The sequence below is a fragment of the Hippopotamus amphibius genome, chromosome 1 (genome assembly GCF_030028045.1).
Source record: "Hippopotamus amphibius kiboko isolate mHipAmp2 chromosome 1, mHipAmp2.hap2, whole genome shotgun sequence".
Classification (NCBI taxonomy): domain Eukaryota; kingdom Metazoa; phylum Chordata; class Mammalia; order Artiodactyla; family Hippopotamidae; genus Hippopotamus; species Hippopotamus amphibius.
In genome coordinates this window covers 143,156,807-143,179,733 of record NC_080186.1, presented here as the reverse complement: position 1 = coordinate 143,179,733, position 22,927 = coordinate 143,156,807, and the positions used below count along the sequence as shown (strand labels likewise).

The 22,927-nt window shown below is 42.7% G+C and overlaps 1 protein-coding gene across 1 annotated transcript in view; it reads left to right on the top strand.

Annotated features, from left to right (window-relative positions):
* The window catches only part of ADRA1B (adrenoceptor alpha 1B), a 52,632-nt gene that overhangs the window by 3,362 nt on the left and 26,343 nt on the right, over nucleotides 1-22,927 (top strand). The gene's annotated exons all lie outside the window — the stretch shown is intronic.

Genomic DNA, 22,927 nt, shown 5'->3' with positions numbered 1-22,927 from the left:
CACCAGCCAGGGGATCTCTCAGCTCCTTTCAGGCTCCAGTCTCCTGGACACCAAGGTTTTTCAACGCTGCAAAGGTTAGCACTTCCCCAGCCATGCAGTGGTGCAGGATGATGTGGCTTCTTTCTGGGTCCTGCTCTTCACACCCACCCTCAGTTTCTTCTCACTTACACTATTTCAACTTCTCCCCTCTTTCTGTCCATGCCTTTGTGAGACCTTATCTTCCTAACATCTCGGGTCCTTGGTTTCCCATGCCACAGAAAGTGAGACGTTCTTGCCCCCCTGATGCTATCAGAGCTTGTTTCTCTTCTCCTTGATATGAAAATTTTCTGACCAAACATTATCTCCCAGAGATCTCCCAGTGTGCTGTCCCGAGCTGAGTCTATCTACATGCTTCTCCCATGAAAACCCAATCCTTGGAGGGTAAGGAGAATGGACTCCAGGCCTTGAGTTTGGAATGGGCTTCAAAAGTTACTCAAGAGTTTCAAAGAGAGAAGGTGCTTAATTAACATGTTCTTAGTAATTTATCAATAGAAAGAGCATCTGAGCAAAATGAAGATGTGGGCGTCTACTTCCTCTGAGTTCAAATAACACCCAAATAGAAGTAGCATGATGTAGAATAATAACTCCTTTGGAATCTGAGGCAGGTTCCAAATTCTAAATTTTCCATAAAAGGCTTTTTACTCAGAAGGGGAGAAAGCAGATCTGGGGGAAGACAGTTGTTGGCAAACAGAAGACCAGGTAGAAGTAAACTTCCAGTTGGTGATAGACTTCCAGGTGCGTGGATGGCATGAGATTTCTATCGCTGTGTTTGTCTTCTCCATGGGAGAGAAGGGTTGGAATTCCTGCTGGGAAGGAGGGAAAATAGCCTTGCACCCTACAGGGTTCTGGTCAGGGGCCCCATTTGTTTTTCCTTCCTCCCCTATTTTTATTTTTGGGCGTGAGGTTGGGCTGCCTACAGAGACAGGCTTCCCATCTCCTGTGGAGCCCTCCCCACCTGTAACACCCTCCCTATCTCCTCTCCACCCTTTCCCTGTGGCTTCAGACCAAGTTGGGCCAGGGACCAGCTCTCACTTAGGAGCAGAGATGGATCCACCAAACAAGGACCTCTTTATTCAGCCCTTGGAATCAGGCCATGGAGGGACAGGAAATAATTGGAATATAATATAGCAGCATTTCTACTCGATGGGCCATGTGCAAGATGTCCAAGGAATCTTCAGCTGCCTGGCATTATAACGAAGGCCAGCTCCCACCCGCCTGGGAAGGTCTGGTCAGGGTTCAAGAAGTGGCTGGGCTATTGAGGAATGTGCATTGCACTGAGTGGGGAGGGCGCGGATACATGGAGGTGGGGGGGTGGGTAGCAGGAAGTGCTGGGCAGCCAACTGGTAGCTGGGCTTGGTGTGTTGTTTAGAAAACACTGGAACCTTGCCTCGCTCCAAATCTTTCTTCCGTCTTTTAAAATGCTGAAAGGCACCAGGAAGCCATTATTGAACTAACTGCTTTCCCCTCCAAATAAATGAAGGTCAATTTCAAAGAAACAGTTGTGCTCTCTGTAGTACTGAACCAAACAGGAATCTCTCTTTCCATTGATTTGTTTCTGCAGTCCTCTCATTCAAATTAGGGCTGATGAATTTCTGCATCCCACAAGAGCATAAGGGAGGGTGGGGGTCTCAGAGATGACTCAGGACAGAGCCACCCCCACAAACACACACACTAATCCTCCAGTTCTGAGGTTTCAAAACACAGGGATTTGAGTTGCTCACAAGGAAAGCAATTGGTTTAAGTAAGGGGAAATTTTACACACAGGGAATCCTTCCCAGAAGAAGGAAATCTTACTGCAGGAAAATACATTCAGTCATTTATGAAATCATTAAGGAAGACTTCCTAAAGCACCTACTATGTGCTCGGCATTGTACAAATCACTGGGTTGTTGAACCAAAGCAAACACGGCCCCTGCCTGCAAGAGGCTCGCAGGCTGGTGAGATCGTATTATCATGGAGTACATCCTATGTACCAAACATTCTGCTAGGCCCTCTACAGACATTATCTCACTAATCCTCACAGCTACCCTGACAGGGGAAAGTAATTGCTCCGTCTTGACAGATGAATATACTGAAGCTCAGAGAGGTTAGACTTCTTGCCCAAGGTCACACAGCAAGTAAATGATAGAGACAAGAATTGAATCCATGTCTGTCAGAACAGGCACTTACCTGGTCCACTGCACAAAGGAGATGTCCGACTTTTTTCTTGCTGGTCCCAACCTGCTCTCATAGCAAATGTTCTCCAGGAGCCCCAGAGCCACCTTGTCAAAAGCTGATTATTCTGCTTCTGTTACAAAACCCTATCTTTCTTCCATTCCCTGCTCACCCCTGAAAAAAGATTCACTCATAAAATATCAGGGAAGGTCGTCCACATTCTAGCTCAGGGCTAGGCTTTTCCTCTGCCTCCTGCACTGTGTATGATATGGGTCTCAACGTTGGGCATTTAGTCACCACAACCAGGAAGAAACAGTGGGATCTTGCCCTTCATCTAGGGACCTGGTTCCACATCTTTAATCATTCATTCATGCATTCATTGAACAAGTATGTGTTTATTTAAAGCCTGCTAGATCCAGGCGTTACGCTGGAGATTCAGTGGCGAACAAAGCAGCTGCGTTCCATGTTCTCATAGAATTTAGTTCTAGTGAGGAACAGAGGTAACTTGAAAAATACACACATACAAATAAGCAAAAAATGCAAATTGTGGTACGTGATTTGAAGAAAATGATATGCTGCTATTAGAAGTATGCAACAGGAATCTGTGTATCACAGGGGTCCCTGAGTGGCATTTAGACAGAACCCTGAACAGTTTGGAAGAGTTAATTCAGTGAAAGGGACAGGTGGAAGAAAAGAGCTCCAGGCAGAAGGAAGGGCACACCTAAAAGTCCTGAGGCAAGAGCTGGTGGGGAACTAACAGAGCCTGGAGAATAGAGGGGAGGCAGGTGCAAGTTGAGGCTGGAGGTGTGGCCAGAGGCCATGACATGCAGGGGCTTTTAAGCCACATTAAGAATTTTAGATTTTATCATAAATTGCATTGGCCACTACCGAAGGGTTTGAAGCAGACAGGAGATACAATCTGAATTATGTGTTTAAGAGGTGACGCAGGCAGGGCTTTTCTGGTGGTGCAGTGGTTAAGAATCCACCTGCCAATGTAGGGGACATGGGTTCGAGCCCTGGTCAGGGAAGATCCCACATGCTGTGGAGCAACTAAGCCTGTGCACCACAAATACTGAGCCTGTGCTCTAGAGCCCACAAGCCACAGTTACTGAGCCTGAGTGCCACAACTACTGAAGCCCGTGTGCCTAGAGCCTGTGCTCCATAACAAGAGAAGCCACCGCACTGAGAAGCCCATGCATGGCAATGAAGAGTAGCCCCCGCTCGCCACAACTAGAGAAAGCCCGCGTGCAGCAGCAAAGATCCAATGCAGCCAATAAATAAATAAGTAAATAAATAATAAAATAAATCTTTAAAAAAGAGAGAGAGATGACACAGGCAGCTATACAGAGCACAAAGCACAGATGGGACAGTTAGGAGGACATAATCCCAGTGAGAGCTGGTGGTAATTTAGGCCAGGCTGGTGGCAGTGGAGGTAGAGAAAAATAGATGGGTTCAAGGATTTGAGGATGGGTTGGTTATGATACAGGAGAATAAGAGATGTATCTGGAATAGCCCTGAGGTTACTGGGTGAGACACAGCCAAGAGGATTCCTCGCAGGATCTCCTCAGACCCCACGCATCTGGGCTCACAAGCTACCATGCTAGGGATGATATGCCAGGCACTCTTATGAGTTGAGTAGACAAAATGTCCCAACCCAAAAGCCAGGCACCATGACCATCAGCACACCCAGATGCTAATTAGAAATATCTGGCAGGGGACTGCTTTCATAAAGCACAGATTCTTGGGCTCCACCACAGACCTTTATCAGAATCTCTCATGATGGGGCCATGAATCTCAATTTTTAACCAGTTCCCACAGGCGATTATGCCACCAGCATAGCACCAGTCCTCCTCTTGCCGGGGAACCTGGAATGAACACCACCTGGAGAGCCAAAGTTTGGTTAAACTTCCCCCAGTGCAGCCAGAAGCATCCCCAGTCCTGCGCAGTCCCTTGGGCCAGTCCACGTAGAAGAAGGCAGAAGATTATTAGGAGCCAAGGTGAATTCTTCAAACTAGAGCCTCCCTGGAGAAAGGGAGGAGAATGTGCACTGTGCAAGCACGTCTTCAATGTAGCAGGTACACTGCTTAACACTGCGTATTCTGTATAGCTTGTAATTCCCACAGGCCCCAGAGCAAGCACCATCACCCTGTGTCTAGAGTTCAGAGAGGTTCGGTAAATTGCCCAAGGTCACACAGCTAGTATATGGTAGAGTCTATCGAACTCCATATGTGGCACTCAATAAACATATGTTTTATTATTCTTGTTACTTCAGTGCTTCCAGACAATTTGTCTGAGGTCTGGTGCCTATGGGTGATAAAATTTTTACTGGCTCATGACAAAATGAGAAAAAAGTTAGGAAAATTCTGTGTTTTTCCAAATGTGTTCAATATAAATGACTGTTCTTTTATTCTAAAGACTATGTCCTATCTATTTTGGGAAACTGAAATAACCTTTCTTTAGTGGAATGATGGTAATAAGTGATGGTGATAGGCATTGTGCGTGTGCGTGTGCATGTGTGTATGTGTGCGCGCACGCGCAGTGTTCTACTTGGCAAAATAAAAAGTTGATAACCCTATGTATGTCCTCACCAAAAAACTTTTTTGAAATTTTACTGTGAGTCTCCTAAAGTCTTAGAATCATGGGAGACACCATGATGGTTAGACATGATAAATATTTGTGGGAGAAAGCAGGAAGAAAGGGGGAGGGTGATTTATCCTCTCAGTGATGGATAAACGAATTAGCCTCAGCTTTGCGTAAGAGTCAAAGGCCTGGGGCAGGGGGACGGGGAGGGGGAAGTATGATGTGCGTAGAGTCATGCTTGTCAGGTATGATAGGATGGGGGCTGTTTGTGGAAGCACCCGGTCCTTCTGGGGCGAAACAGGTCACAGAAATGCCAGCGGGCGTGTGTGTTGCCGCAGTGCCACCACAGATGGGCCTATTAAGATCTGTAATGCAGGAGAAGCCTTTACCTGAGTATGTGGGGCTCATAAAAATAACGGATGGCCGCTGGGCCACACTGGGAAATTGCTTTCTCCCACATCTGCAGGATGTTTCCACAGTCACTGTGCTCCCTAACCACGTCTGCTAATAATAATGCTAATAGCTCCATTTATTAGGTCTTGCTGTGTACCTGGCTTACACCGGGCTAAGGATGCTTTCTACGCATTCTCTCATTCACTCCCCTGCAGAGGCTTACCAAGTGGACACTATTGTTGTCCCCATTTTACAGATGATGAAACTCAAGTTCAGAGAGATTGGGTGATTTGCTTCAGGCCACCCAGCTGATTAGTGACAGAACCTAAATTCACATCTAGGCAATCAGGTAAGACTAAAGGGTTCATTAATAGGGGTACCCTAGATGGGGCTCTGAGCCCTGATTTATGGAAGCCCAAAGAGGCCCTAGGGAAAGCAGAGTCTATTCTGAGAAGGTGGAAAGGAAGGCCAAGTGGCTATCTATTATTCAGCAACTAAGAGGCACCATATCCTGGTGAGAACATAGAGAATATAAAAATAATTGGGTCTTTCCCCTAGCAAGCTAAGTCAGAATTTCTCTTTTATTGCGGGTGCATTAAACTTTTTTAAGCTTCATAACATATTATGCGTAATGCCATCTACCTTTAAGGCTTTTATCAAATTTGAGCTTTGGGGTTAAACACATAAAATTTAGAACACTTTTTCACAGCCTAATTTCTGCTGCATACATTTCAGAACTTGGCCCACCTCTGCACCACATATGTGTGGTCTCAGCACCATAGGACTCTCTCCAACCTTGGGTCAGCCTCTGGTCCTACCTCTTGATGTCACAAAGGCTGGCATCATGGACAAGAGAGTATTTCTAGAAGCTGTTTTTCCACTTTGTAGCAACCTTGAATAGTGATAACCTAGCTGTACAGAAAGAAAATGCACATATATGTATATAAGAATGTACATATATGCACACCGCTTATGTATATTCAAGAGAACCCAAATGAAATGTATCTTTAACTCTTAGCTAGTTCCCAGAAATGCCCGTGGCCCCTATACCAGCAGCCACATGAAGGGAAATATGACAGAAGGAAGTTGGAGTGGAATTAGATAGTGGTCCTAACCAGTTGCAGGTAATAGATCTTACTCATGAAAATTTTACAAAATAATACAACTCAGAGGAGACATGCTGGGATCCCTCCCAGGGCCTGGGAGGGTCCCATGAAGAGAGGAGCCCTGAGGTCAAGGAAGTGCTTGTGGTCCACCCCAAACACCGCAGGGATAGCACTCTTTAGCAACCTCGTGACTGATGGACTTAGTGTGAACTTCTTGTAAGCAGTGACTGCATCTTTCCACTTTGCCTAACACGGGTGCTAGGTGCACACTCTAACACAAGTTGTTTGTTGTTTCCCCAAATACACCTTATATTTTCCTTCCCCTATGTGTTTGTTCACACTGTTCCCTCTGGCAGGAATGCTCTTCCCATACCCTCTGAATACCCAAATCCTGCCCACCTGCAGGCCCCCAGTTTTGGGGACCCCTCTCTTAGGAAGCCTTTCATGATCCCCACCCCTTTCCGCGGCAGTGATGGCTGCCTTTATACCTTGTGCTTGTCACATTTGTTCACGGGAATCAGGGCTGAGAGACACATCTTTAGCAATGTCACTGGGCTGCAAACCTCTGGAAGAAAGAGTCCAGGTTTCACTCATCTTCCTGTCCTCCGTGCTCAGAGATGTGTAGCTACTAGACTCCCAATAAAAATAGCAGTTGTAGCTAAAATTCATACAGTATGTGCCAGACTTCATCTACCATTTGAACCGCCCAGTAGCCCGTCAGATAGGTATTAACATTCTCCTCACTTTAGAAATGAAGAAACAGGCTTAGAGGTTAGGTGACTTGTCCCATTCCTCGAAACTACCACAAGCACGTTGAAACTGTCTTGACCGCTCTTGTGAAACCAAAATGCCAATGTGGGTCTGATTATGGGGCCAGTGAAGAAAGATTAGGTAGACGAAGACTGGAGTGAACACAAGATATGGGCTTGAAAATTGAACAGCATCTTCATTCTTCATGAAAGGTTGCCATTCCACCGCCTCTGTGGGAGACCTGTCTATTGCCAATTGGTCCCCATTTCCCCTCACCTTCTCAGCCATTGTCACCTCCCTCTCACCTCTGGGAGGGATATGGTCAGAGTTGGTCCCCACAGAAATAGAAGAGGAGGACACAATTCTGGTGACTTTACAGCAGGTCCTGATTAAAACCTTTAGAAAGGCCCAAGATATTGGGAAGTGAATGCTGCCCCCACCTCCAAGTGGAATTCTAAATCCCCTCTCTCTCTTGCTCTCTCTCGTTTTCTCTCGCTCTCAGCCTTAAAGCAAATGGAAAGAAGGCCAACATTCTAATTTATCCCGTGAAGTCTACCTTGATTTATTTAATATCAAAGCATTTCCCCAAAAAAGTGAAGGTGCCCAGCTTTGCTAATGCTCTAAAGACACACTGGGTCTGTTTGTGGGTGATCTAGCATTGCTCTCTAATGGGATGACCAGACATCCCACTTTGCCTGAGCCAGTCTCCACTTACATCTGTAACCAAGGGCACTATGATGATTATTATAACTGTCTCTTATTCTCAAAAGTGTCTCAGTTTGAAAGATAAAAGTGCCTCGATATTTTAACTCCTGGAGTAAGAGTATTTACAACGGAACATCCAATGGTACCTTGGTTTCACTGAGAAGCCTGAGAAGGGGGAGGAGTCTGGCACCCACAGCCTCCGCAGCACAGGGAAAGATTAATGATCAGAGAATGAAGTCAACATGAATTTAAGGAGGAAAGACACAGCTTTATGTGTGTGTGTTTTGTGGCAAATAGGAATTAATGTAAAAGTTGGTTGGAAATTTTTAAGTCTTCATTCAGTTTATTTACCCTCCTTGCTCAAGTGAGTCTTTGAGCTGAGATCTGAATCTATGGCTGGCTGATCCTAAATACTTAATAAGTGAGTGAATGAAGGAGTGGATCCGTTTCAGCACAAGACAAATGGTGTGATCTGAATGATGAGTGTCTCCAGAATGAAGAGGAGACGGAAAGAAGGGTGGGCTGAAATAGTATTTGGGGGAGGAAGAGAAAAGCAAGCTATGTCTTAGGGACTTGTCAGGCTGGAATGATGATGGGGAGAGACATCTTCACCCATCCATCACCCCTCTCGTGACATGACAGAGCATAGGTCAGCCCAGGGTACTGTCTTCACTGGCAGGCTTGTGTTCTTAGGATTCTGTCAATAGCACACTAGTGACCACACCCAGGGGCAGCACACGTGAGCCCCCTTTGAGCACTCAAGTGTCCCTGTGTGGTGTGAGCACACGAAGTGTGCTGTAAAAGTTACACCAGTGAGCAGTTCAAGCCAAAATGTTCAGAAACAGAATATCCTAGCACGTGCAAGTGGACTGTTCCTTTCAGAGCCCCATTTAACTTTTTCCAGGGGTATCTACCCACAGTGTCCTGCTCCTCTGAATCTGGGATGCTTCTGGGGCTTGACCTCGCACATTTCTTATAATTCTTTAAGACAGAGTTTCCTGATAAGCTAACGTGCCTCACTTAGAGGCTGAGCTCAGCACCTTGGCCATGTCCCAGAAGGATCCCAGATTCAGTTAAAATAGGACCAAGGGCAAGCCGGGCTCACTGTCTTTCACAGGCACGGGCCCCAGGGCTCACACCACCAGCACAGGGCTGGGCAGAGATCCAGAGAGGCAGCTGGTAGGGGAGGAGGGGTTGCCACCAACTGGAACAAACAAGAAAAATTACATCTCTGGTTTATATATTCAGGCCATCAGTCACCCCCTGGCATCAAGAGAAAGTGGTACCTGCTTCTAGGTATACCCTCACAGTGTCGTTTGTGACTCCTTGTCCCCAACTCTTCAGAATTTATCTTAAACAAGCATTCTTGGGCTTTTTTGTTGCATGGGCCCCTTTGGCAATTTGGTGAAGCCTTTCCTCACAATAGATACATAAAATAAGATACACAGGATTTCAAAGAAAATCAATTATGTTGAAATAGCTATTATAATGTTGAAAAAACAAATTTATTATAGAGTAAAACAATGTTCTTTATTAACATATTAAGTAAACTAGATCTAGCAGCAAGTCAAATAAATAACCACTGTAATTTGAAGTAGTGACAAGTGGAAATATTTCAAGATATCTGCAACAAATGTAATATAATATCATAAATCTGATTTCCATGGGTGACAAATCCTGCTAATTCTGCTGTGGCTGGTTGCCTGCATTCCTGTTGAAGAAAATGCTAACTTTCAGCCAAAGATTAATTAAAAAAAAAAAAAAGGTATTTTTTTCCCATCCAAGTTCAGGGACTCTTTAACCCCAGAATAATAACCCTGTCTTATGACATTATAAAGATGTACTTCAGGACATGAGGTTTTCTATACTTTTTTCTTTCAAATTAGGACCACAGGGAATTTGGACTATGCCATCGTGCTTTGTAACTGTCTTGCATGATTACTTGTAGCAATTTTTAAATCTAGTTTCTTTATTTCAACATAGTGCATAGGCTTTTATTTAAATCAGGAAGAAGAAAAAAAAGAAAAATTATTTTGGTCACACCAGACCCTAGGTCTGCCTCTATCCAGCACCCTCAGTTTTCTTTCCCAGGAGCAAACATTGTCAACAGCTTGTGTACAGTTCCAGAAATATTCTATTTATTTGTAAGCATCCAAATACATATGTGTGTATGTGTAAATATTTGAGTGGGTATGTGTGTGGAATGTATGTTTACATCCTGTTTGTTTTTACAAATGGTGTCATTTTATAAACACTATAGTGGAGGTTACATTTTACTCTCAACAGCATAATTTGGACATAGTTCTCTGTCAGAATGTTATAGTTACTGTTTTCCTTTTCATGACTGTATGGTAATCCATTTATGGAGTATTCTATTTTATTTAACAATTTCCCAGTTCATTGACATTAGGCTATTTTTGGTTTCTCCATACTAAAAACAGTGCTGCAGTGAGTAGTCTTGTCTATGTGTCTGTGCCCACATATTCAGGATAAATTCCTAGAAATGGAGCAAGAAATATTGGAGCAAGAAATATTCGGTATTTTAGATTTAACTTGATTATGTTCAATTTTACTAAAGAAGGAATATAAAACATTAAAATGTAAAGTTAAAATAAATAGGTTAGATCTATCACGCAGGAGGGGTTGTTCGTGATATTTAAGTGAAAAAGATAAGTCATAGGGTTATATGTAATCCTGTTTTTAAAAGCTATTAACTTAGTCACCTTCAGGGATAGAAGGAAGTGAGGAGGAGTAAATTATTAACTTTTTTTCCTACATCTCCGTATTATTTCATATTTCACATTTTTTCACGTGTGTGTGTGTACACAAATTGGATCGCCTGGTGCTTTTATCACTAAGTATCAAGTGTGGACTTCTTGCCATTTCAATAAATCTGAATCATTTCAGTTTTTAATTTATATTTCTCATGTTCTTAATGAAGTATTACAATCCATAATAAAAGGTACCATAATGTATTTAACCAATCCGCTTATGGCAGAGTGGTCGTATTTATGTAAATAGGTAAGACACACACAAGGTATCATATATACAAGGCCCAAACATAGAATGAAAAGGATGTTGCTCTCACTTCCTTGGTCCGCACCTACCTAATTCCCCTCCCTGGAAGCAAATATTATTACCAGTTTCTTGTACATCCTTTCAGACATATTGTATGCATATAAAAATATGTTTCTATGTTCTTTCTAACAGAAATAACATGCTATTCTGCACTTTGCATTTTTCAATGAATAGTGCATCTTAGAGATGTTTCCACTTCAGTATAAATAGAGCAACCTCATTCTTTTTTTTCATAACTGCATAGTATTCCTTTTTTCCCAAATAGACTTCTCTAGAAGGACATTTAGGTTGTTTTAAATCTTTTATTATTACAAACAACACTGTAGTTAATATCCTGTACATACCTCACTATTTCCCACATTATACGATTAAAATCCTGAAAGTGGATTATTCTGAGTAAATTTTTTTTTTAATTTTTATAAATATTGCCAAATCGTCCGTCATAGAGATTTGTACTAATTTGCATTTCCTTCACCGGCATTTGAGAGTGATCACTCATTCCCTAACAGTTTGTTATCAAACATTTTGATCTTTGCCTACTTGATAGGTGAAATTTCTGTGAATGAAGTTAGGCATCTTTTTGTATGTTTGATAATCCATCCCCTCTTGATGTACAATTGTTTTGAGTTTTTAGCTGTGACAAATATTCTTATACATGCATTTTTCCTTCATTATCTTTTCTTTTCCGCTACACTTGCCCTTTAGAATTGCCTTAGGATAAAATCCACTTTGAATGGTTAGAATCAACAGGTAGACTCCCTGAAAGGCCCCAGATAGGTGTTATTAAATTACCCTCTGGAGAGGATGTAGCAATTTGCACTCCCACTAAGTGTGTTTCAGCACAGCTGAAGAAACCCCCTTTTATGCTGATAGCTCCTCACTGCCTGGGGAAGTTTCAGACATCTGCCTGACAAGTCAGCTTCCCCTCAGAGGGGATAAGATGGCTTGAAAGCTTCAAGTCCTTCGAACTGATTTGGTGTCAGCCTTCCAGAGTTCAGGGCTCACAAGCAGCCCTCTTGAAATGCAACACCCCATCCATCAGGAGAGCCAGAGCAAGTAGCAGCCTCGGAATGTGTGTATTTTACCCAGGATCCGAGAACAAAAAGCAGTCACCCACAGTGTGTAAACAGATTTGATCTTTCACGCAGCTGCCAGGCCCACCACGATCCACATCAGTGGTTCGAGGCTCTGGGGCCGATGTACCGATTAAAAACCATAACAAAATAAGATACTCCCCCCACCCCGCCCCAGGAAAACAATCAACTTTGAGGCATTCAAGGATGAGTTAATGAGGAAGGATTCCTTTGGGCATCCAAGCTTGCCGCACTTGACCATGGGGGCCTGCGCCAATCCAGGGAATGCAGTGGACAGTCTATATTTAGACAAGGGCGTGGCAGTGCACCACATTTTAGTTGCAAAATTCAAATTGGCTCTAGAAGGTGCCAGCCTCACGAGTTGAAAATTGAGTTGAGCACTGCTTAAGAAACAGGGAGATGGCCTGTTGAGCAGGTTTTGCTAGGGAAGGAGGCTTTTTGAGAGGCAGTCAGTGGGCCCTGGTGGGTCAGGGTGGTAATTTAATCCCGACCTTGAACTGCGGGTCTGGACAGAGCAGCAGGGTTATTTTCAGACTGTACTAAATCTAGAGGTGTTGGAACCAGCATCCAGGACAGGGCAGGGAAGAGGTGAACTTTGACCCACTACCACCAAGCTGGGAGATTGAGATGATCCTAAACCAGGAATTGAGATCAGCCAGGGATTCTCAGAACCTCAGGAAAGCCTTTCCTGCCACCTGTCTCTGTCACCGCCATCCCAATCCCCTCATCCAGGAAAGAGGGCTGGTACCGTCCCTTCTCTGCAATATCCTTGTTAGCCCTTCACGAGTTCTGTTTGACTGGCAGCTTGGAGTACTAGAAAGAACAGGGACAGACAAATCCAGGTCTGAACTCAGACAAATCCAGGTCTGACATCCTGGCTCTGCAACTTATCTCCCTCAGCCTCAGTTAATACATCTGTAAAACGAGACAGAAATCATCCGCTCATAGGATTGGAGTGAGGAATAAATAGGAAAATGGACTGGCTGGGTGCCAGACACTAGTAAATATTTCAAAAACATCAGCCATTAATGTATGTGAAGCCTCTAATATAATATCAACTCCGGAGGATATATTTAATATGTATCTGTTGATAAATTGGGATTATGAGTAATTTTATTTTATTATTTTATTTTTTATTTATTGGCTGCGTTGGGTCTTTGTTGCTGCTCTTGAGCTTTCTGTCATTCTAGAGCCCACACTCAGCAGTTGTGGTGCACAGGCTTAATTGCTCCGCGGCATGTGGGATCTTCCCAGACCAGGGCTCGAAACCGTGTCCCCTGCACTGGCAGGCAGATTCTAAACTGTGCCAGCAGGGAAGCCCTATGAGTAATTTTTTAAATGGGCTATGTCTTTGGAGGAAATAAAAATGGGACCAATTTCTTCTCATTGAAAGTAGGGGGATCAAAAATAATGAGACACCCATGGCTCCTCCACCCAGATTTAACCAATGTTAACATGTTGCTGAATTTGCTACCTATCTTCTTTCTTCTCTTAAGAAATAAAATGTTGCAAATACATCCGAAAGGCCCCACTCCTCATCCCATTCATCTCTCTCCTTCTCAGTGGTAATCAGCAGGATACACAGGATTAAGTAGTCTCTCTTCTCTACATCTTCCCAAATGTGTCCTCTTAGAAGAAAGGAGGGGAGTGGTAAAAAATGAGGCCTTGAATTTTGTCGGTCCCGAGTTCAAATTATGCTATTGCTCCTTTACTAGCTGGGTGATCTTTGGCAAATTGCTCAACCTCTCTGTTCCTGCTCACCCTCACTCTTCTCTAAAATGGGACAAATAACACTTACTTCACTGGGTTTTGTGAAAATGAAGTAAGATTATTCATGTAAAGCAGTGGTTCGCAATCAAGGATGATTTTGCCCCCCAGGGGACATTTGGCAATGTCAGGAGACATTTTTGATTGTCACAGCTGGGGTGTGCTACTGGCATCTAGTGGGAGAGGCCAAGGACACAGCTAAACATCCTACAATGCACAGGACAGCCTCTGCCCCAGCATCTCAATAGTGCCAAAGTAGAGAAACCCTAATATAAAGCATACTGTCACTTACAGGAGTTTAAAAATATTTATTCAATAAACATAACAACACATTATAACTTTTTTGTTAAGATATTATGTTAGACACTTCCACATGCATTATCTTACTAGTATTCAGTGAGTTGTCCCATCTTGGTATAAAGAATGATAGCAAACACTGTTGCTTCTGCTTATCTGAGAATATCTGTCCCACTTGTTAAAGTGGTAAACTCATTTAAAATATAAAATTTCAGGCTAATAGGTTAATTGGAATTTGTTACTCAGAGCCTAACCCCTCCTTGCTCTCTGTGAAGAGCAAATTGTATCAGCACTTTCAGCCACAAAATGGGTTCATTTAAACCACAAATATCCCTTCAACCTAAGCAGGCCCAAGGACTGGCATGGCAAAAAACTAAGGCATCGTAATTAAGCCAACATTTTTGGCCCGTGTTCACAAGGACTAGATGCCAAAACCTCAAGAAACTACAGAAGCGGGGTAGAATATGGGGAAGAGGAGAGAGCTCTGCTTCTCTGATTCACCCCACACTTGGGTGGACTCTGAATGTTCTGCCCAGGGATTGGAGCCACTGTCTGTGTTATGCACAGAGAGCACCCACTATGAAAGGCCTTTGCACTGAGTCTCTAAATGTGGTCCTCAGCCCAGCAGCATCTACATCACCCAGAAACTTGGTAGAGATGACAGCCTAGAATTGCTGAGTCAGAAGCTGGGGATGAGCCAGTCAATCTGGGTTCTCAATTTCTCCAGGTGATTCAGATGCACACTCAAGTTTAAGAACCAATAACCTAATAAGACCAGATCTCACTTTCCCTGTGGGTCGATTTCCTGTTTCCTACGGCCCTCCTTGCTGTAACCACGCAGCTCACCAATACCTATTCAGAAGCGGAGGAGCCACTTCTTACTGGCATTTCCCTTCAGCTGGAAGCTCCACACATACTCTTTAACTTTCACAAAAATATAAGGAAGATATTATCCTTATATCTTTATCCCTTTTTCCGGATGAGAGAATCCCAGCTGAGAAAGCTTAAACATCCTGCCCAGGGTCATACCTATAGAAAAGGGCTAGAATTAGGATCTGAATCTAGGTCAGCCTGCTACCTATCCTCTTAACAATGACATCACACTGCTCATTGATGGTGAAGAGAAACAGAACACGAACAGATCAGCCCTGCTGGGGCCAAATTATAGGCCTTGCCAGGTTGGTCTTTAGTGCCCCTCAGTCACCTGTCCTGGGGTTCACCTGTCCATAGGTAATCCCCTGGGATGCTTAACCCCCAGTGACCTGATACTGCCCCCTAGAAGCCAAGGCTGCCCACACTACCATGCTCTTCTAGCCTTTGCCTCAAGTCCTGGGGCTTCAAATCCCCACTCTTCCTCTTACTAGCTGTGTGACTTTGAAGTTAACGCAACCTCTCTGTGCTCTTGTTTCTCATCTGTAAATCAGTTATAATAATACATTCATATCAAGGTTAAGAGGATTAAATGGGGTAATAAATATGAAAATATCTAGCCCGCTGACTGGTGCATAGTAAAAACTAATTAACTCTTGTTTTTTCCCCCATGCTTTACACACCAACAACTATCAAAACTACTCAGTCCAAGGTTGATTCTATTGCAGTCTCATTTATTGGCTAATTAGCTAATATGAGGAGCTAACCTTCACTAAGGTATTAGTTCATAATAATGGTTTTCTGTGTTTGCCTCCAACACACCATTTACACTTCAACCAGGGGCCCTAGTCCTTGAAATTGTGCAGCTTGGGAGTGATTATGATGGAAATATTAGAGAATATGGAAGGACAGTGGGGAGCCTTTCCCATCCTTCATATTGCTCCTGTGCAACTCTAATAGGGAATCCTAGAGAAATGGGAAATGGGATAAGAAAGGGAAGTAAGCCTTCAAGGTTGCACCTGGCTTTGAAGAGAAAAGATGAGCTACCGGCATCTGAATATCAGGATACGTGGGAACAATGCAAAAAAAGAAGTGACATCAAAGACTGATGAGCCGTTTGCCAACATTTAATACAATTGCTTGGTATCTGCGTAGTTGAATGTAATAAAGCTTCATTAAAAAGTAGTTATAACAACTAATAAGACTCTAATTAAATTACCTTTCACTGGGCAAGCTGCTTGTGAGGTCCTAATTAGGTTATTTGCTGCCACTGGCCTAGCCTGGGAACAAAATAAGATTCTGTTATGTCTTCCGTGATGCCTAGAAAGCCAGATCTCTAGAAACATGCAAGAAATGCTAAGAGGCTCTAAATGTGGGGGCAGCCGGTCTGAGACTTAGTTCTCCAGAAACCATGATGTGTGGCCAGAGTGAAATCCCTTAATAGGTCTCACTACTCTTTGGAGCCAGACAGTTTAAAAGATGGAAAGGGCATTTAAAGATGGAAATTCTAAGAATTTCATTTTGCAGAAGAGGGCCTGAGAAGTGATTTATTCAAGGTCTTCCAGCAAGGAGCAATGTGCCGTTCCCCCAACCTCCTCCCACCATGATTTGGAAAAGACACAGAACTCAAGCTGCTAGTACGGATCTTCATTTGGGAAGGGAGAGAGAAACAAAAAGTACTGGATTCTTTAACACATGCACCCATCTTTGAAGCCATGTGTTATCTTTGAGGCTGTGTGTGTGCGTGTGTGTGCGCGTGTGTGTGTGTGTGAATGATGCATGGAGAGTGGTTCAGTCCCAGGTAAATTGAGGACCTACTTACAGGTCTTCAATTTGTGGGTTGAGCTTGCTCCTACGCTATCTTTGCATTGCTGCCACAATGATCTCCTTAAAACATAGATCCAGTCATGCCAGCATCCTACTGAATTACCCGGGGGGGTAACTTCTGAGCTCCTGAGTGTGGCAGAAAATTCTCTTCGCAGTTGGGGTCCATCCTCCCTCATCACTCAAGACTGAGCTTTGTGCCCAACAAACAGGCGTCCCAGCTCTGCCCTCACTAGCCGGGCAGCCTTGAGCAAATTACTTCATCTCTCGCCGCTTCCACTTTCTGCCTATAAAATGGGGATGACATTTTACGTATCTCATCAGGGGAATAGGAGAATTAAATGACAATAAAGCAGATAAGCCACACGCAACCCCTAGTATTACCTCCCAAGGCACACAAGAGCACTCTCCCTTCCCTGAACACACCTGGCTTCCTCATGTCTGAAGCCTTTGCACATGCTCTTCCCTCTACCTGCAACACCCCTCACCGTCTTCTCTGGGTCATGAATTCTTCCAATTCATATGTCTAGCTCAAATGTCATTTCCCCTTTGCCATCTTCCACAGTTCCCCAGGCAGTGGCTACTCCTGTCCTGTGCTTTCCCTGCCCTCGCTTCACCCCTATCAGAACCTTGTCACACTGGGCTGAATGAGTTTTTAATGTCCCTCTCCCCCAGGAGACTGGGTCTCACCCAGCCCAAGCCTGGCACACAGTGAGAACATAGTAAGTGAACAAAATCTTATCACAGGAACTGTGAGGAGGAACTGTGAACGAGGAACAAGATTGGTTGGTTCCACTGTCACTGTTGCTTCTGTGCCCAAGGCTGAACTATAGATAAATTCCATGTATGTGCACACACGCACAAGATGTTAGCAGTAATTACCTGTAGTTGTTTTTGTTTTCTTCTCATGATTATCTGTGCTGAATATGCATTGCTCTTGTAATAAGACACTTAAAAATAAAGACCGTTCTTCAAATCGAGTTAGCTGAAAGCATGAAGGAGATACATGAAGGGCTGATTTTCCAAACACATCTTGGAAAAAGTTGGGAGTTTCCTGAATTTCAGGGTGATGCAGTTCTGATTTAAGGCTTTGTGGTCTTCGAATTTCTTCTCTGTGATGTCTGTGACAGCAGCTGTTTTGGAGCTGTGAGGTGCAGACCAGAAGGCAAGTCACTTTCTTTATATCTTTAAGGTGACTTTTGGGGACTGTGAGTTTTTACAGGCAGGAGAGAGTAAGTACTCTGCTGTCTGATATAGTAGTCGACGGCCATAGAAGATGAATCAAACTTATTATTCATTAAAATTAAATAAAATTAAAAATTCAGCTCCTAAGTCACAGGAGTCACATTTCAAGTGTTGAGTAGCTATAACTGGCTGGTGGCTACCATATTGGACGGTGCATCATTGCAGAAGGTTCTACCAGGCAGCACTGAATTAGTGTTTGTCAGCTTGTTCCGAACATGATTGGTGATGTCTCAAGAGAGTAAACACATCCATTTGTCCCATGAATATGTTATTTCGTGTGTGTGTGTGTGTATTCGTGCCAGTGTAAAATGATGCAGTGGCTTTGGAAAACAGTTTGGCAGTTCCTCAGAAAGTTAAACATAGAGTTGCCTTATGACCCAGCAGTCCCAGTCCTGGTATCTACCCAAAAGAATTGAAAACATATGCTGTCACAAAAATCTGTACATGAACTTTCACGGCAGCATTATTCATAATAGATGAAAACTGGAAATAATTCGAATGTCTATCAGCTGAAAATGGATAGACAAATTTGATATATATGTGCAATAGAGTATTATTTAGCCAAAAAAAAAATGAAGTATTGATACATGCGACATGGATGAACCTTGAAAAGGCTAGGCTAAGGGAAAGAAGCCAAACACATCACCTACTGTGTGATTCCATTATACGACATGTCCAGAGTAGGCAAAGCCACAGAGAGAAAAAGTGAAGTAGTGGTTACCAGAGGCTGAGCAGAGGGGGAGATGGGAGTGACTGCCAGTGGGTACTAGGTGTTTTTTGAGGGTGATGAAAATGTTCTGGAATTAGCTAGTGGTGATAGTTGTACAACTCTGTGCATACACTAAAAACCGCTAACTGTACACTTTAAAAGGATGAATTTTATGGTGTGTGATAAGTCTCAGTGAAGCTGTAATTTAAAAAAAGAATACTCTTCTAATTGGGAAACAACCTAAATGTCCATCTAGAAGCAAGTGAGGAAAAATCCCTGTCCCTTCCACACAGTGAATGTCAACACAGCAATTAAAAAGAATGAAGTAGATCTAGTTAAGGAAGAGCATCAAGACAAATTGTGGGGAGTGGGGGGACGTTTCAGAGAGCTGCACACAGAATAAAATGTGACACTGAAAAAATCCCAAATATTCTATTTTCTATGAGTATATGTATGAAAATTTTGTTGCGTTTCTCTTTATTGCACTTTGCAGATACTGTGTTTTTTACAAATTGCAGGTTTGTGGCAAACCTGCATCAAGCAAGTCTGTGGGCACCATTTTTCCAACAGCACTCGCTTACTTTGTGTCTCTGTATCACATTTTGGTCATTCTCATGATATTTCAAACCTTTCATTACTATTGTATCTGTGATGGGGATCTGCGGTCAGTGATCTTTGGTGTTACTATAGTAACTGGGGGGGGCAGAGGGCGGCACAAAATGCGCCTGTGTAAGACTTCGTAGATATTGTGTGTGTTCTGACCGCTCCACCCGCCGGCCATTCCCCCATCTCTCTCCCTCTCCGCAGGCCTCCCTGTTCCCTGAGACACAACAATATTGAAATTAGGCCAATTAATAACCCTACAGTAGCCTCTTAAGCGTTCAAGAGGAGGGAAGAGTCACATTGCTCTCACTTTAAATTAAAAGCTAGAAACGATTAAGCTTAGTGAAGAAGGCATGTGGAAAGCCAAGACAGGCCCAAAGCTAGGCCTCTTGTACCAAACAGTCATCCAAGTTGTGAACGTAAAGGAAAAGTTCTTGAAGAAAATTAAAAGTGCTACTCCAGTTAACACAAGAATCATAAGAAAGTGAAACCCTCTTATTGCCAATGTGGAGAAAGTTCTAGTGTTCTGGATAGATCAAACCAACCACAACATTGCCTTCAGCCAAAGCCTCATCTAGAGGAAGGCCCTGACTCTCTACAATTCCATGAAGGCTGAGAGAGGTGAGGGAGCTGCAGAAGAAAAGTCTGAAGCTAGCAGAAGTTAGTTCATGAGGTTTAAGGAAAGAAGCCATCTCCGCAACATAGAAGTGCAGGTGAAGCAGCAAATGCTGATGTAGGAGCTGCAGGAAATTATCCACAAGATCTAGCTAAGATCATTAGTGAAGGTGGCTACACTAAAGAACAGATTTTCAATGTAGACAAAACAATTTTATATTGAAAGAAGATTCTATCTAGGACTTTCATAGCTAGAGAAGATAAGTCAATGCCTAGCTTCAAAGTTTCAAAGAACAGACCGACTCTCTTGATAGGGGCTAACGCAGCTGATGACTTTAAGTTGAAATCAGTGTTCATTTCTCATTCCACAGATCCTAGGGCCCTTAAGAATTATGCTAAAATCTACTCTGCCTGTGCTCTATAAATGTAACAACAAAGCCTGGGTGACAGCACAACTGTTTACAACACTGTTTACTGAATATTTTAAGCCTACTGTTGAGATCTACTGCTCAGGAAAAAAAGATTCCTTTCAACATATTACTGCTCATCAACAATGCACCTGGTCACCCAAGAGCTCTGATGGAGATGTACAATGAGATTAATGTTGTTTTCATGGCTGCTAACACAACATCCATTCTGCAGCCCATGGATCAAGGAGGAATTTCAATTTCAAGTCTTACTATTTAAGAAATACATTTCATGAGGCTGTAAACAGCCTAGATAGTGATTCCTCTGATGGATCTGGACAAAGTCAATTGAAAACTTTCTGGAAAGAATTCACCATTCTAGATGCCACTGAGAACATTCATGATTCTTGGGAAGAGGTCAAGATATCAACATTAACAGAAGTTTGGAACAGCGTGGTATTGGCAGAAAAACACACATGGATCAAAGGAACAGAATAGAGAGCCCAGAAATAAACCCACACACCTATAGTCAATTAATCTTTGACAAAGGAGGCAAGAATATACAATGGAGAAGAGACAGTCTTTTCAGCAAGTGGTGTTGGAAAAGCTGGATAGCCCCATATAAATCAATGAAGTTAGAATATATCTGCAAACCATATACAAAAATAAACTCAAAATGGCTTAAAGACTTAAATGTAAGACATGACACCATAAAACTCCAAGAAGAGAACATAGGCAAAACATTCTCTGACATAAATCATACCAGTGTTTCTTAGGTCACTCTCCCAAGGCAGTAGAAATAAAAACAAAAATAAACAAATGGGATCTAATCAAATTTACAAGCTTTTGCATAGCAAAGGAAACCATAAACAAACGAAAGGACAATCTACAGAGTTTGAGAAAAATATTTGCAAATGATGTGACCAACAGGGCTTAATTTCCAAAATATACAAACAGCTGATACAACTCAACAGCAAAAAAACAACCCAATCGAAAAATGGGCAGAAGACCTAAACAGACGTTTCTCCAAAGAAGACATACAGATGGTCAATAGGCACATGAAAAGATGCTCAACATCACTAATTATTAGAGAAATGCAAATCAAAACTACAATGATGTTATCACCTCACACCGGTGAAAACAGCCATCATCAGAAAATCTACAAATACAAATGCTGTAGAGGGTATGGAGAAAACGGAACCCTCCTACACTGTTGGTGGGAATGTAAGTTGGTGCAGCCACTATGGAAAACATTTATGGAGATTCCTTTAAAAACTAAAAATAGAGTTGCTATATGATCCAGCAATCCCACTCCTGGGCATATATCCAGGCAAAACTATAATTCAAAAAGATACATACACCCCAATGTTCACAGCAGCACTATTAATAAAAGCCAAGACATGGAAGCAACCTAAATGTTCATTGACAGATGAATGGATAAAGATGTGGTACATATACACAATGGAATACTATTCAACTATAAAAAAAAATGAAATAATGACATTTGCAGCAACATGGATGGACCTAGAGATGATCATACTAAGCGAAATAAGTCAGAAAGAGACAAATACCATATGATGTCACTTATATGTGGAATCTAAAATATGACAAAAAAGGAACTTCCCTGATGGCGCAGTGGTTAAAACTCCAAGCTCCCAATGCAGGGGGCCTGGGTTTGATCCCTGGTCAGGGAACTAGATCCCACATGCATGCTGCAACTGAGTTCGCATGCCACAACTAAGGCGCCCACCTGCCGCAATTAAGACCCAGCACAACCAAATAAATGAATAAATAAAATATGACAAATGAAGTTATCTATGAAACAGAAATAGACTCACAGACATAAGAAACAAACTTATGGTTACCAAAGGGGAAAGGGGTGAGGGAGGGATAAATTAGGAGTTTGGGATTAGCAGATAAAACTACTGTATATAAAATAAACAAGGTCCTCCAGTATAGCACAGGGAACTATATTCAATATCCTGTAATAAACCATAATGGAAAAGAATTAAGAAAATATATATATATATAACTTTGCTGTACATCAGAAACTAACACAACATTGTAAATCAACTATACTTCAATTAAAAAAATTTTTTTTAAACCCAGACGTTTGGAAGAAGTTGATTCTAGCCCTCATGGATGACTTTAAGGGGTTCAAGACTTCACTGGAGGGAGTCACTACAGATGTGATGGAAATAGTAAGAGAACTAGGATTAGAAATGGAACCTGAAGATTGAATTGCAGCAATCTCATGATAAAATTTTAATGGATGAGGAGTTACTTCTTATGGATAAGCTAAGAAATTTGTTTTGGACTTCCCAGGTGCTGCAATGGTTAAGAATCTGCCTGCCAATGCAGGGGACACAGGTTCGATCCCTGGTCCGGGAAGATTCCACATGCCGCGGAGCAACTAAGCCCTTAAGCCACAACTACTGAGCTTGTGCTCTAGAGCCTGCAAGCCACAATTACTGAGCCCGTGTGCCACAACTACTGAAGCACACATGCTTAGAGCCTGTGCTCTGCAATAAGAGAAGCCACCAAAATGAGGAGCCCGTGCACCACAATGAAGAGTAGCCCCTGCTTGCCATAACTAGAGAAAGCCTGCTCACAGCAACAAAGACCCAATGCAGCCAATAAATAAACATAAATAAATAAACAAATTTTTTTTAAAAAGAAATTTGTTTCTTGA